General features: G+C 39.6%; 1 protein-coding gene across 2 annotated transcripts in view; it reads right to left on the bottom strand.

The window, feature by feature from the left end:
* dmbx1a (diencephalon/mesencephalon homeobox 1a) overlaps window positions 1-21,628 on the bottom strand; it is a 39,319-nt gene extending 17,691 nt beyond the window's left edge. For both annotated transcript variants that reach the window (XM_079652627.1, XM_079652629.1), the window contains exon 1: window positions 21,196-21,628. The gene's annotated coding sequence lies outside the window, so the exon portion shown is untranslated. The remainder of the gene's footprint in view (window positions 1-21,195) is intronic.
* Window positions 21,629-22,583: the final 955 nt, after the last annotated feature.

Below are 22,583 nucleotides of genomic sequence, written 5' to 3'. Positions count from 1 at the left end.
TTTTCGTAATTTCCTTCCTTGTTTGTCTTCCTCTATTACTTTTTGCCTCCTGAATCAATCATGGTCATTGCATTAGAAGAAGAAGCTTAACTGAGGCAACATTGACATTTAGGGTGTGTTAAAAAGCCAACATCAGTTTACATCTTCATTTTAAATGTGATAACCAGTAATCATACTCTAGTGCGTACCAAAACAACCAGTCCGATATCACATGCTAGAGATGGTCTCGGTCAGTTTCCAAGCAAACCGTAGTGCAGTTTTATTGCAGTAAGAATGTAATCCGACTCTATTGCAGCAAGTGAACCAAAGCAGGGATTATGGGCTGCCTGCGTGGGCTTTTGTTATGTTGGATACAGGTAAACAAATGGGAGAGGACTGACTTTGACTCATGCAGAAGTCAAATTGTTTGCTTTGTATCTGGGCATCTGTTTGGTTGGTACACCAAAGTAGTGTTCTGCTCCATGTTGCTCGGCATGTGTTTTCCGGTTGAATCAGGAATATATTGCACTTGTTGATTCTGTGGTTTATATTTAAAACAACTACATCCTCACTTAACTTTACTCAAGTGTCAGATAGATATGCATAGAGACTTTTCACACAAGCCAAGATTAAAGACAGTAGCTCACCTGTTTCTCTCAGGATCTACTCGATTCCACACTTTTTACTGAAACACAATCGCAATAGCTTTTCCCAGTATATTCACAATTGTTTTACACCTTTTAAACTTTACTCAGATTTCACATTTTAGAAAAGCACAAACCGACCAGTCAAACTCATATTAACTCTCAAGATTTAAAGGTATACAAACATAGTATCATAAAATAGAAGAATTAAAAAGCACAGTGCAAGAAATATATATATAATATAATATGATATAAATCTGTGACTGAAACTGTGTTTAAAGAAGTTGTGAAAGTTTGTAATTTTTAACTTTTTTGATCGACTATGACCTCCGGCGGCTTTTGCATAAATATCCTCCGATGTGACTAAATCCTATTAGCATCACACTCTTATTTCCTAAATTAAAATTTAAAGCCAATCCACAGCAAACAAGCACTTCATCCCATGTCTACCCGTCTTTATTTTTCTCTGTTTTGTTCACGTTCGAAAATGGTACTATGCAGAGTATTTTAAGCAGATAAGTCAGATTCCAAGAAAGATGACGCATTACCTCCCTTTTATCTTTGCTTGCTTGAAAGACACACACAGGAATATTACATTGATGTTGGTTTGATACCTCTTTTAGTGGTAAGCAAAAGCATTTTATGCAACCGTGGGGTCTTTTAAACGCAGCTTGCAATAATCCATTCTCGCTCCTCCACTCAACCACCACCTCCTCCTCATGGATCAGGTTAGAGATTTCCCAGCAGTGTTCGGAGGTGACACACTTAGACATAATCTTTTTTTTTTTTCCTTATTTAATTTCCCACCATCCTCTCAGCTGATTCTCCCCCTGTTACTTTAGATGCAGCTGAGAGACTGATTTGGCTTCCATAATCTCTTCTTGCTTTCCCCCCTCCTCTACTTGAAGAAACCTCAAAATATCATAAGGAGATTATTTCATTCGTAATTGATTGAGTGGCTCCTCACCACAGACCAAGATACTTCAAAGTGTCTGAATTAAGACTTGGGGTGGGTTGAGGCAGGCGACGTTGCTCCATGAGGCTACTGCCGGGGTCGAGCAGCTGAGCCTCTTTGGCTGGCAAATAAGAGTTGAGTCTGATCCTGTGATGGAAGCTAATTGGCTAAAGCAAAGACGTATCGGTCAGGGGAACATTTAGATGAGGCTCCTCAGCTGCTGCAGACTGGTTTGCAGCCACAACTTGGTGCACTAAGGCAGATACTTATGAAGAAGAAGTTTGTAAACTTCCGACACCTTTAGCCTTTTTTCCAAGTCTAGTTTGGATGCAGTTTTCAGTGAGTCACATAGAAAATCCAATTTAGATCTCATTCATATCAGTTATAGATGAAGCTGGAGCCAGGAGACGCCATAGTTTAGCTTAAACTCAAATCAGGGGAAACAGTTAGCCTTTTTTAAGGTAACAATCCACTTACAGCCACTCATTACGAAGCTCACTAAGATAAATCTTTTATTTCTGTAATAAAAATGACTAGTTGTGATTGTACTGAAGATTATGTGCACTTTTGGACTTTCTGGATTCTCCTATTTCCCCCTTTTTTTGTAAACATATGCTATGTTACATTTTGTTTGACCTTTTTACAAAGAGCGGATCTAGCTTTTCCAGTCTTTATTTGCTAAGGAATGAAAAAACGTCTCCTGGCTGTCTTACAAATCCGTCAAAAAGCAGATGGATCCAGATTTTGTGTATGTTATTAACCAGAGGAATGCTCGATCCTTCAGATTTCTATCCTCCTGAACACTCAGCATTTGAACTGCTCATACCTTCCGGCAGCCTTCAAGTGCTTTCCTTGGCTGTGGATAGGCCGTTGACCCCCCGTTGTCTGCGGAGACAATCCAAGTATCAGGTTAAGCATTATCCTACCGCTCCCTATCAGGGGGACGCACAGATCCCTACTATCACTCATGAGTCTGGAGCAAAGTCTTTGGGGCCTGAAAGAGAGAGGATGAGAAGGACAGCTTCTCCAGGTTCCATTTCATATATTTCCACCCCAAATTACCTATCTTCGTCTAGTGTTCCCTCTAACTCTCCTCTCTTTTCCCCCTTTCTGTTCTACTCATCCTTTTGTCCCTCCATCACCCCATTCCTCACTATCAGTCCTGACCCAATACTGATCTTAATCCTCTTACCTCACGGCTCCATTACCCACTTCAGCCATTTTTGCATATACACCAAAGAAAGAGGGGCTCCTCTCCCCTTTCTAAAACCCCCAAAGCTCAGTCCTCCTATTCCCCCCAAATATAGATCCCCAAAACCTCTGCCATATATACCATCTCTTATTGTATATTTCATTTTCAATCAAATGCGGATGTTTCTAAATCTGAGGGGGCACATTTTATTCGGGGCAATGAGACTTTAGATGGAGGGGGTAAATTATTCATGCTACTTTTCATCGTCCTCACCCTCATCCAAATTGAAAATGGCGTTAATCAGTTCCCAGGCGGGTGTGGCCGAGCTGTGGGATTATCTCCTGTTTTGTGTTGTTTTTAATCCCTAAGTGCCACTTCTGGTCCCATTGCTGCTGATAGAGAAATGCAAATGTATCCCCACACTGCTCATTTGCTATATAGTAATTTACCACGTCATTGTTGGTAACATAAGGGAACAAGAAGTCATCCTTCAGGCAGTTTCTTTATTTATCTGACACATGCTTTTTCAGGCTCCCTAATTCATCATGTCAGCTATCTCCGATTCAACATGGCTGTTTAAGATCTTGTCACTTTCTCCCCTTTATTTCCTTTCTAATTTACGGTCTCTCTCTCTCTCTCAAGGGAGAGATTAACCCCTAATCCCCTCATGTCCCATGGTTAATTGATATGATTTAACTATTACAAGGCCCTGGGTGGTTCCACGCTACCAGAGTGCACTCCCTCCGCTGAGAACCACGTTGAACCCCCTTCTACCCTCCTTTCCGCTTTTTTCTTTGCTGCCTTAACTCCATCTATCTCTTTCATCTTCCATCTTGTTGTACCTCCCCTTTCTCTCCACCATCTCCCCTCTTCTGTTCTCCCCTTCCAAAAGTTAATTTAAAAGGCTTTAGAAAGCCCTAAATGCCTTGAGATTATATGTATTGTAATATGTATATAATGAGAATAACAGTTTGTAAAATAAAAGGGGCCCAAAAATGGTTTCCCCTGCTATCCTTTTAAAACGGTTTTGTTCACCTGTGTGAATACAAAAAATTATAAAACCACTAAATGTACGAATCACTAAAACAAAAAAAATTCTGGCCAATATTAGACCTCACTTTAAACTTATTATTCAGTGTGAGAAATATTTATGTGTGAAAATCTAATAATTTATTTCTTAAATTGTTTTGTTTTTTCTTTGTTTCTATTGCTTTACCAAAAACCGCAGTCTCTTCTTTCAAAGAAAAAACTACATTTAAATATTTGCCACATGCTAACAAGAACCTCTCATGGTTCAAGGTCATGAAGGTAAAACTGCTGTGTGTGTCTCATAGAGGATTTGAACTAAACCACAGAGGAAAATACCAGGATTTCCAGGCATTTCCCACAGCAAATCCAGCGATTAGTCTGCATCTTTGCTGCTCATAATCTCTAAATCTTGTTTGTGCTGCAGCAACATGATGCAAATCCCATAGGAAGAGACTCTAATAGGTTTTAGATTTTTTTTTTTTGCCTGTTCTGTGTATATAAACTTAGCTTATTAGATTTCTTGCTAAAAGTAATAATTAATATAACTCTTATCGCTTTACAGGAAATAGTTCTATTAGCTTAGCATAATGGCTAAAACAGAGGGGAACTGCTAGCCTTCCTTAGTCAAAACTAACCCATGACAGCCTCTGTTTAAATTAAATAATAAGCAGCTGCTGGCTCTAGATTTATACATGAGAGTTTGTGTCAATCTTTTTATCTAAAAAGCAGATGTCAATCTTTTGCTTCAACGCTGCCTGTTTATGGTAAAACCATTGCGGCTGTTTAAACAACACACTCTCACTCCATAATCGTCCAGGAGCGACGTTTGGTCAGGGTCCCGTGGCGTGCAGTTGTGACGCTCCTAGGCTCCTTCAGCTTCATAAAGGGACGCAAACAGCTTTCAACTGATTGCAATGTATTCCCATCTGCTGCGGGATTTGACACTCATGGAAGCACGGCATTTGTTTGTGTCGGCTGCCCTTAAAGGCAATGTGAGCGTCCATTCCCATTGGATAACGGAGAATTGTACACCCGGAAGTAAGTATTCCCCTTACTGTCGATTGATTTTTCAGTGATATCTGCACTAAAAAACGACAAAAAAATCGACAAAAAAACACCAGTGAAGAATTTATCGCCGGCCACTAGAGGGCAGTGTCACTGCTGTCGCTGCCCGGTTATGCCGTGCTCTGACCCGGTAGTGCCGAGCGGCCATTTTAGTTCAAACATTGTTCATTCACTCCGCCTCGAGTTGAGACGTTCGTCCACTCATTCATGTAAGACTGTTTCCTCTATTATATTATACTATATATTATACTATATATATATCATACTATTATACTACTATACTCTGTTTCGTGGTATATATTTGTGTTGATTAAATTGCATGGATGTAATACTTTGTCAGCTTATCTTGCTGCATTACTCTGTTTTAGGGTGTCGTCATCCTTGTCAATAAATTACCGAAACTGACATTGAGGAGTGTGTTTCTTCAACCAGATTATCCTTGTTAATTACACAACATTGATTGGTTTAAATTGTGTGCAATGCTTTTCTATTTTTCCCCTTTGATTCGGAGAAACAAATATTTTTTCGGAGTAAAAAGATGGCAGAAGACACGACACTACCCAGAATCCCCAGCTATCGTTTAGGACTACACCATCTGCTCTGTTTGACAAACCCCGTTTTTTTTCACCATTCATTCCAATGGCTGGCGTCTGTGTCACGTGATCTTCAAATTTCTCCCTGGAGAAAAAAAAAACATGGCCGAACTTCGTTTTATTCTCGGTGGAAAATGCCTATTTTAAAGTTAGTTTGGCCATTAAAATGCGTTTTGATGTCATTTGATGCGAGAAATATGAGTTGTTATTTCAGATTATGTGTGCAGTGGATTTACATGATCTTGCTAGTTATTACGAAGGTTACTTCAGGAAATTGCGTCCATAGAACGTTTTCATTGTTACCAAGGTGGTTGCTAGGGACGCTGCTATCGATATTATTTCTGTTATGTTGTGTAACTGTTTAATGGTGTTATATTTATTGCTACCCCTTTCCCCTTCAATGTATAGTGTTGTCACAGCGCAAACGTATTAGTTTAACAAAATCCGCATCTAAAGATACGTTATTTTCCCCTGTGCAATTCCAGTCTCACATCTCACATCACATCGTCATTAACAAATACCGGAAACAGACCGAAAACATTAAAAAAAAATAATACTTTATTCCGAGTCTGCTTGCTTTTCTCTTTGAAAGTCATCACATAACGGCATTGTAATACACGGTTCGGCTGCATTAAATATTACATATCTGCCGTAGTTCTCTATTTATAGAGCCCTGATGAGAAGACTTCTAGACAAACATGAGGAACTGCCGCCAACACTGAAAACTTGACGTGAATCATAAATATATCAGCAATTAAACAACATCTTACATTTCTTTTCACACAACACGTCTCCTTGCAGGATCAACACTAATTCGGCTGACTTTTATATTTGATCCAATTGGTAGATAGGCTGTATTTACACCATAAAGGTGCACAGCTGATAGAAAGGGACACCTGGTGGTTAAAGCTTGTTATTGAATTTCCTTATTTGTATTATTAGATATTAATAGGATCCCTATAAAGTATATTCATTACTCGTTATTCTTTACTAATAGTTAATTAAAGACTGTATATAATGACGATTTTGCACATCCCTTTCAAGATTTCAAGATTTTCTAAGGTTTATTGACATATACAAACGGTGTAGTTATGCAATGAATGAAAAACTTGGGTCGCAGGTTCCTCAATAGTGCATTACAAGACATTTATCAATATTTGTGCATACCTCCAGCAATGTTAACTATGTTGAAGCATTTATTTTAACTGATATTATACATATGTATATAGATATTTCATCACCGGCCTTGTCAGTTATTGAACAATCAATAAATAAAGAACACAGAATTATTCAATATAAAACTGTGATTTACAAATAAACACAACTGCATATTTACAACTGTTACACATGCTGATGTAACTCAAATGTTTCCAACTTGGGATCAGTAAAGTATATCTTATCTTAAAGGCCCAGATACACCGGCCAGTCACCTGAGAAGTCGCCGACGCCGACACAGACTGTTGCGTCGCCGGACTCTCCTGCGTATTTGCCGACTTCGAGCACTGGAACACACCGCAAATCCGAGCCGAGCACGTATGAACTGCGCATGCGTGAGTGGCAATAACTCTCCTTACCAGCAGGTGGCGTTAGTGTGTGTTCATCATTCAAAAGAGGCAATAACCGCAACAACCGGAAGACAGAAAAAAAGAACAGACTCCGTGATATAAAAAAACAATAAATAGCGTTTTTCTTTCCATTTTCACTCTCGTCCATTGAAAACATGAACGAACAGGAGCTCTATAAACCGATGAGGTGAAATAGCCGTCCGTGTGTGTTCCATCTTCCATTTTAAATCATTTGTTTACCTCCCTCACTTCCGTTAACGCTTCTCATGCACTGATTCGCGAGCTGAACAGCCAATCAGTGTTATCCCTTTGTCCGACTTCCGGTGGTGTTCCCGACGCCGATTCAACATGTTGAATCTGCAAGAAAAGGCGTCAGGTCGGCAGAAAAGACCCGAGGGTTCGGCGCACACCACTCCGAATAGGGCGTGCCCACGCTCATGTTCGGCCTGACTCCCATTTACTGCCGATTTCGGGCCGGTGTATCTGGGCCTTAAGATGATCGATGGCTACTGCCATATTTGCAAAATTTGCCTCTGAACCTTGACAAGTGCATGTTTCAGGCTTATCAATTAATGTATTGTAATGTTATCAATTAACAACAGGAGGGGTCACAAACATAAGACCAGCTGTTAAATAAAGCTCTTCTGACATAGCTGGCATGTGGGTATATATATATTAATGCTGCCCATTATGGGTACAAGCAATTTTCACCCATTTATTAATTATATGTTTTACATTTGAGTGTTTCCTATCCCCTAAACCTCCAGGGATGTACACAGTATACTGGCAACTTCTTATTATGGGAAATACGAAAACGTCTTTTAAAACTACAACTCCCAGTTGCCAGCATGTGTAGTTCTGGGGACGGGGTGTAGGAGGGGGGGACGCGGTGGACCCGTTCAAATCTAGTTTTGGACAGTCTGCCGTGGTTCCATCCCATTTGAAGTAGGTAGCACAATCTACCTGCATTGCATTACTCTAAACGTGTAATAACGTGCTTTAACCAGTAGGTGGTTTGGGTTAAAAAGCTGTCAAGTTTACAGTGTTAACAAAATTAAATATACTGCTGTTTCTGGTTTGGTTTACGACCGATATATTTAGTTATTGTTTTGATATTTGTAACACAAAAGCGATGGAAAAAACACACAGCAACACAGAAAAGATGGTCTTAACATCACCCAGCGGTCTAGTAGTTAATAAAAAACAATAATATCAAAACAAAATATTACTACTAACTTTATTGTGAAATTCAAACTGAACGGTAAAAGAATAGTTTCCGGTCTATTCTGAGCCCGATCTCTGTAGATGAATAAAAATAAAGAACTACGACAGATGTGTAATAAATATGTTTCTCCGAATCAAAGGGGAAAAATACAAAAGCATTGCACACAATTTAAACCAATCAATGTTGTGTAATTAACAAGGTTAATCTGGTGTTTTTTAGTCGATGAGTAGTGCAGATATCACTGTAAAATCAATCGACAGTACGGGGAATACTTACTTCCGGGTGTACAATTCTCCGTTATCCAATGGGAATGGACGCTCACATTGCCTTTAAGGGCAGCCGACACAAACGAATGCCGTGCTTCCATGAGCGTCAAATCCCAAAGCAGATGGGAATACATTGCAATCAGTTGAAAGCTATTTGCGTCCCTTTATGAAGCTGAAGGAGCCTAGGAGCGTCACAACTGCACGCCACGGGACCCTGACCAAACGTCACTCCTGGACGATTATTGAGTGAGAGTGTGTTGGTTTAAAGGTTCAATATAGACCCACTCATTTGTGGTTGGCTCTGTAATCGGTTTGGGTAGATGTAGTTTAGTGAGTTTGTGCTGAAGAGCTTTTATGTGACAATCTTGCATTCCTCATATACATCCCTCTGCCCCTAAACCTGTGCAGAGTGTGTTGACTCTATTATCAGTCCGGTGCTGAAATGTTACACCCCAACTGCAAATACGTAACATGAACTTCCTTTCACCACATCCCTTTCTTCTTCTCTTTAATCTCTTTACTTTTTTACCTCCCTCTCCTTCCTCTCTCACTATATACACATGATCATTTTCACACACACACACACGCACGCACGCACGCACGCACGCACGCACGCACGCACGCACACACACACACACACACACACACACGCACACACATCGCCGCCTACCTGCATTGAAACCTGAGAGTGTGTCGGTGAAATCACTGACATTTTTCTCGTGCTGATGGAACATTCTGTCCAAGTCCGAAAACATAATAAATAGACGGCCGCGCTGTCTGCTCTCAGGCTTTAGCATGTATTCGTAATGTGATCATTCTCAAACCCACAACGTTTAGATCACAACATCCATCGCCACAGCTTTAAAGAAGAAGAAAGACCCAATAAAGACTGATTTAAGAAAAAACATCTCTGAAAACCTACCTACTTTTAGTGGTTTGTCAGGGGCCTATAAAAATGTATTTATGTATAGAAATGGTACTTGTGTATGAGCTCTATGTAATCACAAAGAAAGTAAGTAATGGCAAGACTGTGTGTGTGTGTGTGTGTGTGTGTGTGTGTGTGTGTGTGTGTGTGTGTGTGTGTGTGTGTGTGTGTGTGTGTGTGTGTGTGTGTGTGTGTGTGTGTGTGTGTGTGTGTGTGTGTGTGTGTGTGTGTGTGTGTGTGTGTGTGTGTGTCAGCGGAGGAATCGGCTCTATGCTCCTCTGCGAGCTCAGTGTAGGTGTTGAAGGAACATGTCATCAGAGGGATAGAGCTGTTTGGGGTTTGAAGTGTCAATTGGGGAGACCTATGAGGGTATTAGTGTGTGTGTCCATGTGTGTATTCAGGTTTATGTGAGTGCGTTGCCCTACCATTTACCTCTTGGTTCACCCAAATGCCTGCGTCCCCTCGTCTTTCTTCTCCTCCCACTCATCCTCCTGCCTTGCTCCTAGTATGGCATACCTAAGTCACTGAGGTATTCTCACAGCAGTGTGTCAGTGTTAATATTTACTCTGATCTCATGGCTGGAAGCTGGAGCTCCACCTTTGTCGGCCAGCGTACACCTCTGATAACTAGACGGCCATGTTTACAATGCCGACTGCCAAAACTGGATGTATGAAAATAGAACTGGCTAAAATAAAACTCCTCTGTGTATCAGAAATACATATTACATAGATCATTATTGTTTTGTTTGGCCAAAGATAATTTTACATTACATTCAAATGATGTCATATTTTTTATCTCAGAGGACACAAAAACGTTCGACCCACCAAAAAGAGTAAAAAGGAATGCCAGTCAAATGTCTTCTTAATTCAAGCAGTTGTCTGACATAAGGAATAAAGGAGTGTACATTGTTAAAGGTAAAACAAATCAACTAAAAGTCAACGTGAAGTATAAATGTTAATATTTGATCGAAATGATACACATTATAATATTGACGAGATTTTTAAGGTAGGTAAACAATCTCTAAAAGGGATCTTTTCTGTACAAATATTATTCGGGGAAACATTAAATATGACGCTCAAAATGTTAGAGCCTTCACTTCTGAGACTTCATTGTTTTGTTTTTTTTAAATAGCCTTTATGCTGGAAAACTTCAAGCTCTTGAGTTGGAAATCTCAATTGGGAGAATTACAGCCTCTGACTTTGGAGCGCAGCATCAGACACAGCTTCTGACCGTACACAGGTTTAACCAATATCATCCGTAGTGGCTTCATTTAACGAAAGTGTTCTAATGCAGGGTTATTGTCTATGCACTGAAAAAACGGAAATGTTGTCTTAAATAAATGTATTATCTCAACAACCGAACTGTATTAGGTTAGTTGAAAGCAATAATATTAACTTAAAATAGATTAAACTTAATATTACTGCTTTCAACTAACCTAGATCTAAACCACTACGGGCCAACTCCAACCTACCCTTCATTTCCAAGACCCTTGAGAGGGTGGTTGCTGCACAGCTTCAGTCCCATCTTGACATAAACAACCTCCATGAACCCTTTCAATCTGGTTTATGCCAAAAACACAGTACTGAAACAGCCCTGGTTAAAATCACCAACGACCTCCTCCATGCAGCTGACTCCGGACTTCTCACCATCCTCATCCTCCTTGACCTCAGCGCTGCATTCGATACCATTTCTCACCCACTACTTCTGGACCGCCTGGCTGGCATCGGGATCACTGGAGTTGCACTCTCCTGGTTCACATCCAGGGCTGGCCCTGACCAATTTGCTGCCCTAGGCAAGATTTTAGCTGGCGCCCCCCCCCCTCCCCAAAAAAAAATGCAGACACTCACTATGACTCACGTGCACGGTTGTCAGAAAGATATGGACGCAAGATGTGTGCAAATGTATTTAGTATCCTATCCATTTGAACCTGATTTAAGTGGGTGGTGGACCTAACATCCTCTAGGGGGGTCCGGAGGCATGCTCCCCCGGGAAGATTATTATTTTTTAAATATTGAAGTTAAAACCATCAATCTGGTTCACTTTGAGAGCAAAATTAAGAGATCTATGGATACATCTCTCAACATCCGTATGAAACAGAACTGTAAACAGATTTTCTTTTTCTTTATGGATATGCCCTGTAAGGTCCTTGGATGCTATGAAAGGCGCCCCCAAAAATAAAATGTATTATTATTATTATTATAGTTATGTGAAATGTGTTGACATAAAACATTTCATTAAAGTCAACGTTTCTTCAGTTTGTCCTTTTCATAGCATTTTGACTTGCCATGGCTACCCAAGCACAGGTGTAACTAATGGCGATGGATGGCTCTTTTTTATTTAAAGCCGCAGTAAGCTGTGCTGAAAAACAGTGTGTTGGATTCAGGACCTTGGAACTGGCACACCTGGTTGGGATGCATCCCTAATTAATGTTATTAATTACACCTGTGCTTTCCTTGCTAGTATTTCTAATCAATGTAATAACTACTTTTTGCCTTTGCTGCTGAAGGTTTACATTTGGACACAGAATGCCTATTACAAAGACTTTGTTGGAATCTTCTGAAAACAAACATCTCTGCTTACGGGTGTGATTTGGTAACCTTAAACTCACAGATGAATGTGCACAGCTCATGTAAGCTCTGATTGGTTGGTCCAACTGATGTAGGTAGATAGGTTCAAAATAGTGTAAATGTCACCTAAGTTCTACAGAATCTAGAGGTAAAAAACTAAATGTGTGCAGGACGAAGAAAGAACCTTAAGTCTCAAGATTCACATTTCAATTAAACACAACCTGACCTTGTCACAGCATTGCAATATGGTCTTTGATTGGCCCCTTATATTGAGAACAAAGTACTCTTCCATATGTAAATGTGTGCAAAATTGCAACTTCAGAAATAAGCCTTGTAATTTCAGGGTGACAGACTACAGCACAGACCCTATAAGATTTAAAAAAAAAAAAAACTTATATTGTATAAGAAACGTACAGCATCTCTTTAATCTAGCCATTCCTTCATGTGCCCGTGTGCTTCTTGGTGTGGTAGTATGTGTGATGTTAGGGTGTTTATCTTTTCAAAGCGGCGTCTCCATGGAGCTGAGTTGTCTCAGTCAAACCTCTGGGTCACAGGGTCGTGAACCCTGGCTAAATTTCAAGCTGCTGCCTCCCAGCAGGAGAGAGTGGCCCAGTCAGCAGATCAGCCGCAGATCAACTCTAATGCTGCACTGAACATAAGGGCAGCGCCACAGAAGGAAAAACTATAGAAATTATACCAATGGTGAAAGATTTAGTTGCAGCATTTGTCAAGGTTAAAGAAATATGTTTCTGCCACACAAGAGGCAATATTACAATATTTTTATTTTATAAAAATTGTGTCTTTGCATTACCTTTATCAGAATAACTTTTAAAGTAATTTATCAGTCCTGTTTCTACCCATTCAATGTTTTCTTTAGCCGAGTATCAGACTTTTCATTCGCCCCCGGCAACAACTTGACAGTCGATAGAGCCTCAACCCTCATTAAACACCTATTTCTCTTCCATTTGGTAAACAGAAAAAACAAAACAATCAGCAGAGTCTGACTTTTGATTGAGAACAATGATGATTTAGTTAAACTGAAAATCCAATGCCTCCCTCCCTCAGCCCTGCGATCAGCAGCGAAAAACACCTTATCCAGTCGATCCTACAGAAAAAGAAAGGAGGAAAAAAAAAAAGAAAAGCTGGCTCCTTTTCTTTATCCCCAAAGCAGGATAACAGGCCGCGTTAGGGGAATATCCACGCCTGCCAATTGCAGTAATGGCCCCTAATTCCAAATTAATTCAGTCTAAATGAACTGTCAGAGGGAGATTGATTTGTTGGAGCTGCTGTCTTGATGAGTGCTGTCGTGGGAGGGGGTGATTAGGCGCTGAGGCCTGCGTCGCTCTCCCACAGCCTGAGGCTATAAGGTTGGATTTTTTATATTATTTTTATTTTAGACCTGGACCTGAGCAATAGCAATACCAGCTGTTTCTGGGATGACAGGTAGGGGGACATGTGGCCACTTGGGGATGACGTCCACTGAGTCGGTGGAAGTGGGAAGCAAATGATCTGGGGCACATTTTCGCGACAATCTGCCGCTGAGGGGGAAGTTGATAAGGTTTCAGAATAGTGTGTGTGACTTGTATAGTAGAGAAGTTCCTGCTGAAATACCCACAAAGACCACCTCATTTTAAATTACTTTCAGTGTTGTGTGTTTCGTTGTGTTGCATCTATAAATTGAATTCCAGCCTCCTTCACACTGAAAAGTTGCTTCTGCATATAGTTTCAGGCTTTCTCTATGAAGACAACCTTATTAATAGGCTCTTTTCAAAGTTAATTAGCTGTGGAAACGAGGCCAGGGGCACTGGCGTTTCTACCCCAGAGGACTTTGCTATCCCCGCTGATTCCCGGGCTAGGCTAATTATTTCCCAATAACCTTACTTACTGGCCATGCTCCCTCCTCTGGGCCTGAGCCTAACAAGCGTTGCCCTGAGACTCGAGAGGCTGTTCTGCTTGGAAGTTTTTAGCCACCTGCCTCCCTGCATGCCCGCCACCGAAGAGATGATTTCCTCCTCTTCCTCCATCCGAGAGGAGTCGAGTTCAGAAGCTCTTGGAGGCGAGAGGCTGCTGGCTTTCCAGAGGCGCCGCTGTTTGATGTCGGAAATTAAATTCCTTCAAATTCGCCATTAACGCTATTACTTAAAGTATTGGACACACTCCTAAGTATCCCAATGGCATTATGTCTGCTGTCATTAATTTTGCCCTCTCCTGTAGCTCTCCCTGCAAATATCAATATAAGAAAAACTCTTAATAGTTAACCTTATTACCCCGGCTGTTTATTTTTGCCTGTTTATTTACTTTCTTATTTATATATTTCCACACCCAGAGTAGAATTGGCAGCTCTCATATACCGCACATATGAATAAATATGGGACACATACATATTCTGAGGGCTGAAAAGCTGTTTATCATGCAAAGAGGGAACATCAGAGGCTAAGAGGGGAGGTGGCTAAAATAGGCTGAGCTATTAGAATAGATATTATAATTTATTAGAATCTCTGAAATTAAATTTGAACTTGTGATCCTTTGACATACTTGAAGATGAAAGAAGAGAAACACTTTAAAGACCAGCACTTAAGATAACAGCAACCGTATAAAATAACATTTACTAGGTAAAAGATTCCATAATTATTGAAATGTAGCATCTCTACATCAGGCAGACAGCTAGAAAGTCACTCTTTCATATATAATATGTATTTCTGACATATTTTCCCAACAATTACATGTGTTTGTTTCTACAGTGTGTTTTTGTCATTCGGCCAAACTGCATTAATCCCCCTTTAAAGCTGTCCCTTTACAATCCTCACTAAGCACAAAGCCAGGGCCCTCTGCTCAGAAGCTACACTGTACACACACTAACAGACCACTAATGGTTAGAGCAACATGTTTTTCTTCTTTATTGATACCGATAATAACAGATTAGAGGCGAGGTTTCTTCATAATAAGTGAAGGATGCATGATGCGTATCTTTGATAAGTTGGTTGTTTTTTTGCAGACTTGTCATACATCCAACTCTAAGTGCTGATAATTCCTGACAGCCTCCAGAACAACATGATGTTTATTAGATAAGAAAAATATCTGCCTCTGTCATGAGATGCTACTTTGTTGTTCTTGTTTGCCACTACAAATATTTGTATCAGATCAGGCAGAAAGTGAGTTTCCTGCCAAATGACTACTTTAGGTTTTAGTGGAAAACATATGACATATTAAGAGAAAAACACATTCAGATCATGTTCCTCATAATATATTGTGTTTTTAAGCTGATTTGATGTCTTGGGAGACTTCTGGTTTTCAGGTTTAGCCTCTATAAAGCTATAACTCGAAAGAGATCCACCCTACCATATAAATGTATGATATCATTTTTTTTTTGGATGAACTAAAACATAGAAACGCACCATTATGGTGCTGTATTGGTCGCTTGCAATTTACAGTCAACCAAATGAAGTTAAAGAGGACCCCATGTTTGCTTTTGAGCTACTTATTCTGTTCCTTGTGGTACTGCTGCGGTTTAACAATTTCAATTTGATAACCGGCTTTGTCAAAAGTGATTGACTTTCACATCGAGAGACCTTGATGGTCTGAAGTTTATTTGCTGGACTATTTCAGCAGTGTATCAACATCTGATTCATAATTTGATATTCAAAATCTGATCAAATATGCTTAGCTAATGGAGTAAAATCTGTTAAAAACAATGTCAAAAGATGGAGGAAATTGAATAACACCATCAGCAGCGTATAACTCCAATGAATGTGAGCAGATCCCTGATAAGATATACTTAATAAACATGGAAAAGGCTTATCTGGCTGTGGTAAATAGAGAAGCGACAATATGTGAGAATTATATTTCACACTACATAATCTGTATTAATTGGAAAATAAATAAAGATTTGAGCATCTTTCTTGAACCAAAGTTAATTAAAATGTTCAGAAGACTAGGAGGAACTAATATGATCAAGCAAGTTCTGTGTCTTTAAAAAGACTGAAGAGATCTCAACGAATGCGTCTGCAAAATCATAGAAAATAAAACAATTTTTTTAACAAATTATTAATAAATAAAAGCCATCGCCTCAGAATAAAATAAGATGTCACAAGAAGTCTCCCTATTATTTTCGTTGTCTATAATCTATTTCCACCAAAAGTTTCCTTTTGTCCTCCCATAATGCACCTGGGGCCATAATAGAACCTGGGCGTCTCATTTCCCTGATGGAGCTCCGCTCCGCCTGACACCACTGTCCACACACTCGTTAACAACTTTACTCCTCTGGTTGCCCCCGGCGCTGCGCTGGATGGATAGACGGCCCCAACGTCTCCTTGTCTAACTCTCACTCCGTCTCTCACCACATCATTCCTCTTCCTCCACCTCATGAACAGCCAGCTTCTCCTTCTCCAAAGCTCTGCCTCCATCACACTGTTTTCTTCCGTTTCCTTATTTTCTCTCCTCATTTGTTCAAGAGCTATTCTGCTCTAAGCTCACTCTTGATCAATACAGAGTGGGGCTTTCTGACTGCATACATCCTACACCATGGCAGCTTAGCCCATCAATACTATTTAAATTCTCCTTATGGCCCCAAACAAGCCTCTGCATTATTAAACAGGCGTGCGGTCAATTGCACATTATCTACACAACATTAACAGGTAAATGGCATTCATGCTGAATCCGTCTAACAGTGGTCATTGAGCGATGTGGCTTCTAGCATCTTTGTCACACTGGATGGTCAATATGGTGGGTTTAGTCTCTGAATCCAATGAGCAGATCTCCTTATCTGTCTCTTACTTCTATGACATTTTCTTAATTCAATGTAAGACAGAGAAATGCTGGTGTCTTTTTAGAAGAAAAACAACTCAGACTACAGCTATAAAATAGAAAACAGAGACAACATGCTGCTGGTATAAACTGCAGGTAAAACCCACTCTTTCACACAGTTTCCTTTGTTGTGGCTGACTTAATGGAACAACCGTGTTCAATCCGAAGCAGCAACACAACCATAAGTGTAATGTTCTTCTAGATGTAGAAGAGAATGGGCTACAATAAAAGCCGGGTCTCATTTAGTGTGGAAATGTTTTCCAATCTCCTGAGTTGAAAGGGGAAATATTCATTAAGGAATAAATCAAATGAGCCATGACTGCGACAAGGTTGCAGCGGAAATTCAATTTGTATTCATAAACAGCCACAAGCAAGGAGGTGATAATTCAGAGGAGTTGGGTTACTGAAGCTGTTTGCTACTTGTTATTTAAAAGACCCACGTTGTATGTGTGTGTGTATACGGTACACCCATAGTGCCATAGTGTGTGTGTTCTCTGCACTCAATCCCTCATAAAATAATGAAGTCTGTTGGATCTATTAGTGATGATCATTTTCCAAGTATTGTTTAAACTCTAAATTCAATCACATTAAACAGGCACCGGAGCTAATGTTCTTTCATTAATGTAATGAAACACGAGGTGTTTGGGAATTGTTTTGCAGACTTCATTATTAAAACGATTGTATGAGTGGTTTAAATGAAAATTCTTCACACGTGAAGTAAATACTTTTTCTTCGTTTCATGAAAATTAGCTCTTATAAAATAAAAACAAATGTTTAGAAAAATATTTGATCAGTCATTTGCTGAAAAACTGACGTAAAAATTGAGGCAGGAGCTAGTTAGGAAGTTTAGTCGTTACTTGTTGTGGATAAATGTCGGTATGAGTATTAATTTTCCCTACTGGTGTTTATTGTTGTTTGGACAAAAGCAACAATGACATGACTAACACTGACCCAAACTTTGATGCAGAACTCCAGTAACCATCAATTCATCCTACAGCCCTGGTTTTACTAAATGTATTTAGACGATATTTACATTACTTAAGTCTCACGCACTTTGGATCATTCTGATAAAACTCTGTGTCCTGTAATGTAAAACAGCTCTGTTTTATCTTGCAAGCACATTGATGTTTTTTTGTGTTTATTGAGAGCTGAGCATATATAAAATCAATGTGCATGTGAAATAAATTAAGAAATAAATGTCCTGTTTTAAAGAGATGGCAGTACAGTTGTGTCTAGTAATACATTCATTTCTTCTTATAATCTTCGCAATATTCATCGGTTATTAGATTGATTTGTTTTAATTAAAAAAGTTTCTTGTTAGAGATTGCAAACAAAACTTGTTAGAGATTGCAAACAAAACCATTTTCTTTCTTGTCGTTCTTTACCCTGCAAATCCACCTACAGCTGAAGATTGCATGAAACCAAAGGCCACGGTCTGTTTGCTGCACATCTCCTTTGTTCTTTTTTAACCTCTCTTCTACAAGCCAACCTCTTCTCTTCTCAGAAAGTGTAAGAAAAGGAATAAAAAACATATTTATAGCAGAAGAGATGAAAGATTGAAAGAGGATGAGTTCTCTGCTGTGTTAGAGAGGCCGCCAAAATCCATTACCTAAGTGTTCTTTATCTTTTCCATATGCTTTTGTTGTCTAATCTAGCTCCGCAAATCCTGGATTCAGAAAACAAACAAATGGATCAGTCCCTCCGCTTGCTGCAACCAAATGCGCCACTGCAGACACCACAGAGGCACATTGTTGCAGCGCTGTCCAGAGGCCGGGGGCAGAAGTGCAGGGAGATATGAACACTGATGGATGGATAGATGGATAAGTGAGAGGGTGTTGGAGATAATCACAGACAGCAGCTGGAGGAATTCGAGGACAGGAGACGGAGTTGCTAACTCTACTTTCTGCTCTGTTGGATCCTCGACTTTGGCCCTCGCATCCTTGATCCTCTCGGCTTTTACTCCCCCCCACCCCTCTCCCCTGCTCTCTTCTTTTAAGGAGGATTGGAGTTTATTCCAGACAATCCACCCCAGTTCAGGAAGTGGAACGAGAGGGACTCAGGGAAATGCGGGATCATGGACGGACTTCCGCAGGGGGAAATCGTATCACAATAGTCCTGGGACTCTTATCAGATTTAAGTGAAGGGGTTTGTGGTTTATAAAGCCAAGAGCTCTGGCTCAGTGGTAAACGTTTAGATTGGTGGGGGGATGCACTGATTATTGAAATGGGTTTAAGCCTTAAGAAAGAAAGTGCGAAAAACATAGAGGCACATGCATCGCTACTGCAGTACCCTGATTAGCTCTTAGCCACGAGGAAACAAGCTACAAACTGCTTTAAACTGTAAACTTTAAACTGCATTAACGACAGTAAAGGAAGGTCATTATAATTCCCATCAAAATAGTTACTGGCAGAGAGGGAAGTCCCTCCAAGATAACTTTAAATACTTCAAACCAAGCCTCAAACCAAGAACGGGAGGTGATTAGCTCAGCATAAAAAACTGTTAGTACGAGGAAACAACTAGCCAAGCTCTCTCTAAAGTTAAAAACAAGAAAACACGCATCTTAAAAGCTCACTTGAAGTATCATATTCGTTTTTTTATCTAGACACAAACAAAAAAACTCAAGTCTTAGCTGTGAGGCTAACTGTATCCACCTGTTTCCAGTCCAGATGCTAAGCTACTCTCAGAAGGCGGTTTGAGGTGGGAAGCAATCCGCAATGCATTTCTATTGGTTGTATGTTTCGTGCCTGCACCACGTCTTTTTGTCCGGTCGGGTCTTGGAAGACCGGAAGCTGTGTGGTTCATAAAAACATTTTCTTACTCAATATCAAGCCACGATTATTGTTTTTATTTTAAATTGTATAATGTCTGACTTTTTTTGCCGTCCGTGAGGAAAATAAATGGGGCTCAGAATATTGAAATATATGTATTTTTCAATCTTTTTTTCCTTCTAATTTGTTATTCTTTTCTAAATAACACACTGTTATTTAATCAACAATAACACAAAATTATCCTTGTTTTTATTTATTTGTTTAATTATATAATGTCAGGCTTTTTTGCCGTCCGTCAGGAACTGAATTTCAAAATAAAGTCATTAATTATATTATGTATGAAATTATTTAGTCTATTAACTAGAGCGCCGGGTCATGTTATGACCGTCTTTTATGTTGCTTTGGGATTTTTCCATCGGTTTGGGGTTTAAAATATAAAAACAGTAATAGGCTAAGTAATAAGCCAATAAGTGATAAGCCTTAACTATCAACAGAATTGCGTTGCCAGGCAACAGCTTGGGGTGAACACAGTATTTCCGGTCTCAAAGTTTTCATAGTAAAACCGGAAGTATATCAACTAAAAAACATCAGTTTATCCTTGTTAATTACACAACATTGATTGGTTTAAAATGTGTACAATGCTTTTTTGTTTTTCCCCTTCGATTCGGAAAAACAAATAGTTTTTTCGGAGTTTAGGATGGCCAAAGACACTACACTACCCATAATCCTCAGCTATGATTTGGGACTACAGTCCCTTTGCTTGACAAACCCCGTGATTAGTCTTCAAGCTCTGTGATTTGGATGTTGGAGTGGCAGTGCGCCAAGGTTACGCCGATCGTCAAACAGCACTTGAAATGGAATGAAGCCACGGCAGACTATCCAAAATAGGATTCGAATGAGTCCAACCCCCAAGGACTACATGCTGGCCAGAGCCCTGATGCTGGCTATTTGTGTGTTTCGCAACATGTTTCTATGGCAGTGGTTCTCAACTGGTCAGGCCTCGGGACCCACTTTTTTCCTTTTTCAATAAATCACGACCTGAAATTTTGATACCACTCAAATCTATTCAACAAAAAATCATGCTGTAATATATATACGCTTTTCAGCATACAATATTAATTAAAGTAAAGTACAGTGCATAAATCCCTTATATCCCTTCACAGAACTAAAGTATGCTTTTAAAAAAGGTTTAATGAGATTATGTTAAAAGACGTTTTCATATTTCCCACAATTAGAAGTTGCCAGTATTAAACTGTGTACACAGTGGTGTAGTCTACTTTTTTGTAGTGGGTATACTGTAATAATTGTATTCATCCTGTCTCGAAGCAACACCTCATGAACACCATCACACTTACTAATGCATAGACTAGTCTTGAGACTGGTTATGTGTTATCAACATGTCAATGTACATGTCATGTAAATGCACTTTTAACATGACCATGAATTAACTCTCATTTGCATAGTCATTGACTTTATGAATTGCTGTTGTTTAGATCAGCTTTCCTTTGCATGTGTGCTGACATTTACCTAACTTTCTGTCCCTCCACTCTAACCAAGGATGCCTGTTCTTACATTCCAGCTACTGTTACGTTAATGATAACCATGCTAATTCCACTTACCGGGTAAATTTGCGGTAGCGCCGGGCTCGTTCTCTGTCACATTTAGGACAGCCGCCTGACCTGGCTCTTCTTCTGTAGTGGTAATAGGGGAAAACTTCGGAAAACATTAAAATATTTTCGTCTGTTTTCGTTTCATGTTTGCTTCCTGTTTAGCGCTCCGCGAACTTGAATGATGGAAGGATCAAATTCTGATAACGTTAGAGAAACGTGGGGTTTGTCAGAGCCGAACAAAGTGTGTTGCTGTTGCTTAGCAACAGGCCAAAGGCGACGGAAGCCCCAGACGTCCAAAAGTATTAACACAGAAGGGGGCGAAAGCGTGAAAGCGAAGTCACAAAATGATGTTGTTACGTATCATCGCTCATTTTTAAGAGGGCATACGGAAATCACTGGCATTTTCTAGTGGGTATACGGCGTATACCAGCGTATCACGTAGACTACACCACTGTGTGTACACCCCTGGAGGTTTAGGTAGCTTGCGTCCATAATGGACGGCATTAATATACCCACATGATAGCTAAGGTCAGAAGAGCTTTATTTAATAGCTGTTCTTATGTCTGTGACCCCTCCTGTTGTTAATTGATAAGCCTTGAAAGATGCACTTGTCAAGGTTCAGAAGCAAATTTGGCAAATATGGCAGTAGTCATCGATCATCTTAAGATAAGATAAGATATACTTTATTGATCCCAAGTAATACACAGCAGCAGGTAAAACTTGCAATTTATTGTTACTTTGTAATTCTACTCCACTACAATTCAGAGGTTAACCTGGTATTTTTAATCCACTACATTTATTTTAGTTACTTTGCAGATTCTGATTAATGATGTGAAATATAAACAACTCTTAAATTAGATTTTAGTTACACCTGAGTAAAATTCAGGGAAGGTGATTGTCAAGTGCCAACAATCAGGCAAAAATATTTGATAATTGGTGTTTGAAAAGACTAAACATTTATCTACAGATCCCTATAAAGTATATTCACTACTCGTTATTCTCTACTAGTTAATTAAAGACTGTATATAATGGCTATTTTGCACATCCCTTTCAAGATTTGAAGATTTTCAAAGGTGTATTGACATATCATATACACAACTACGGTGTAGTTATGCAATGAATGAAAAAGAGAAAGTATCTTGTGCCAACGAAAAAGTATATTGTGCGCACAAATTAATAAAGCGTGGCCTCGTTTTATTAAATTGAGGCCACGAATTACATCTCGTGCGCACAAATTAATAAAACGTGGCCTCGTTTTATTTATTTTTCTCTCTATGAACCCTCTAGGGCTACGTAACTTTCCCCCTACTTTGTATGTACTCTTAATGTTTTTTTCATAAAATATAACCTATTCAACAAAAAAATTAAATAACGTGCTTTAACCACTAGGCGGTGCG

The sequence above is a fragment of the Notothenia rossii genome, assembly GCF_949606895.1.
Source record: "Notothenia rossii genome assembly, chromosome: 9".
Classification (NCBI taxonomy): Eukaryota; Metazoa; Chordata; class Actinopteri; order Perciformes; family Nototheniidae; genus Notothenia; species Notothenia rossii.
Note: the sequence above shows the minus strand (reverse complement) of the source record. Positions and strands in the feature narration are given on the sequence as shown.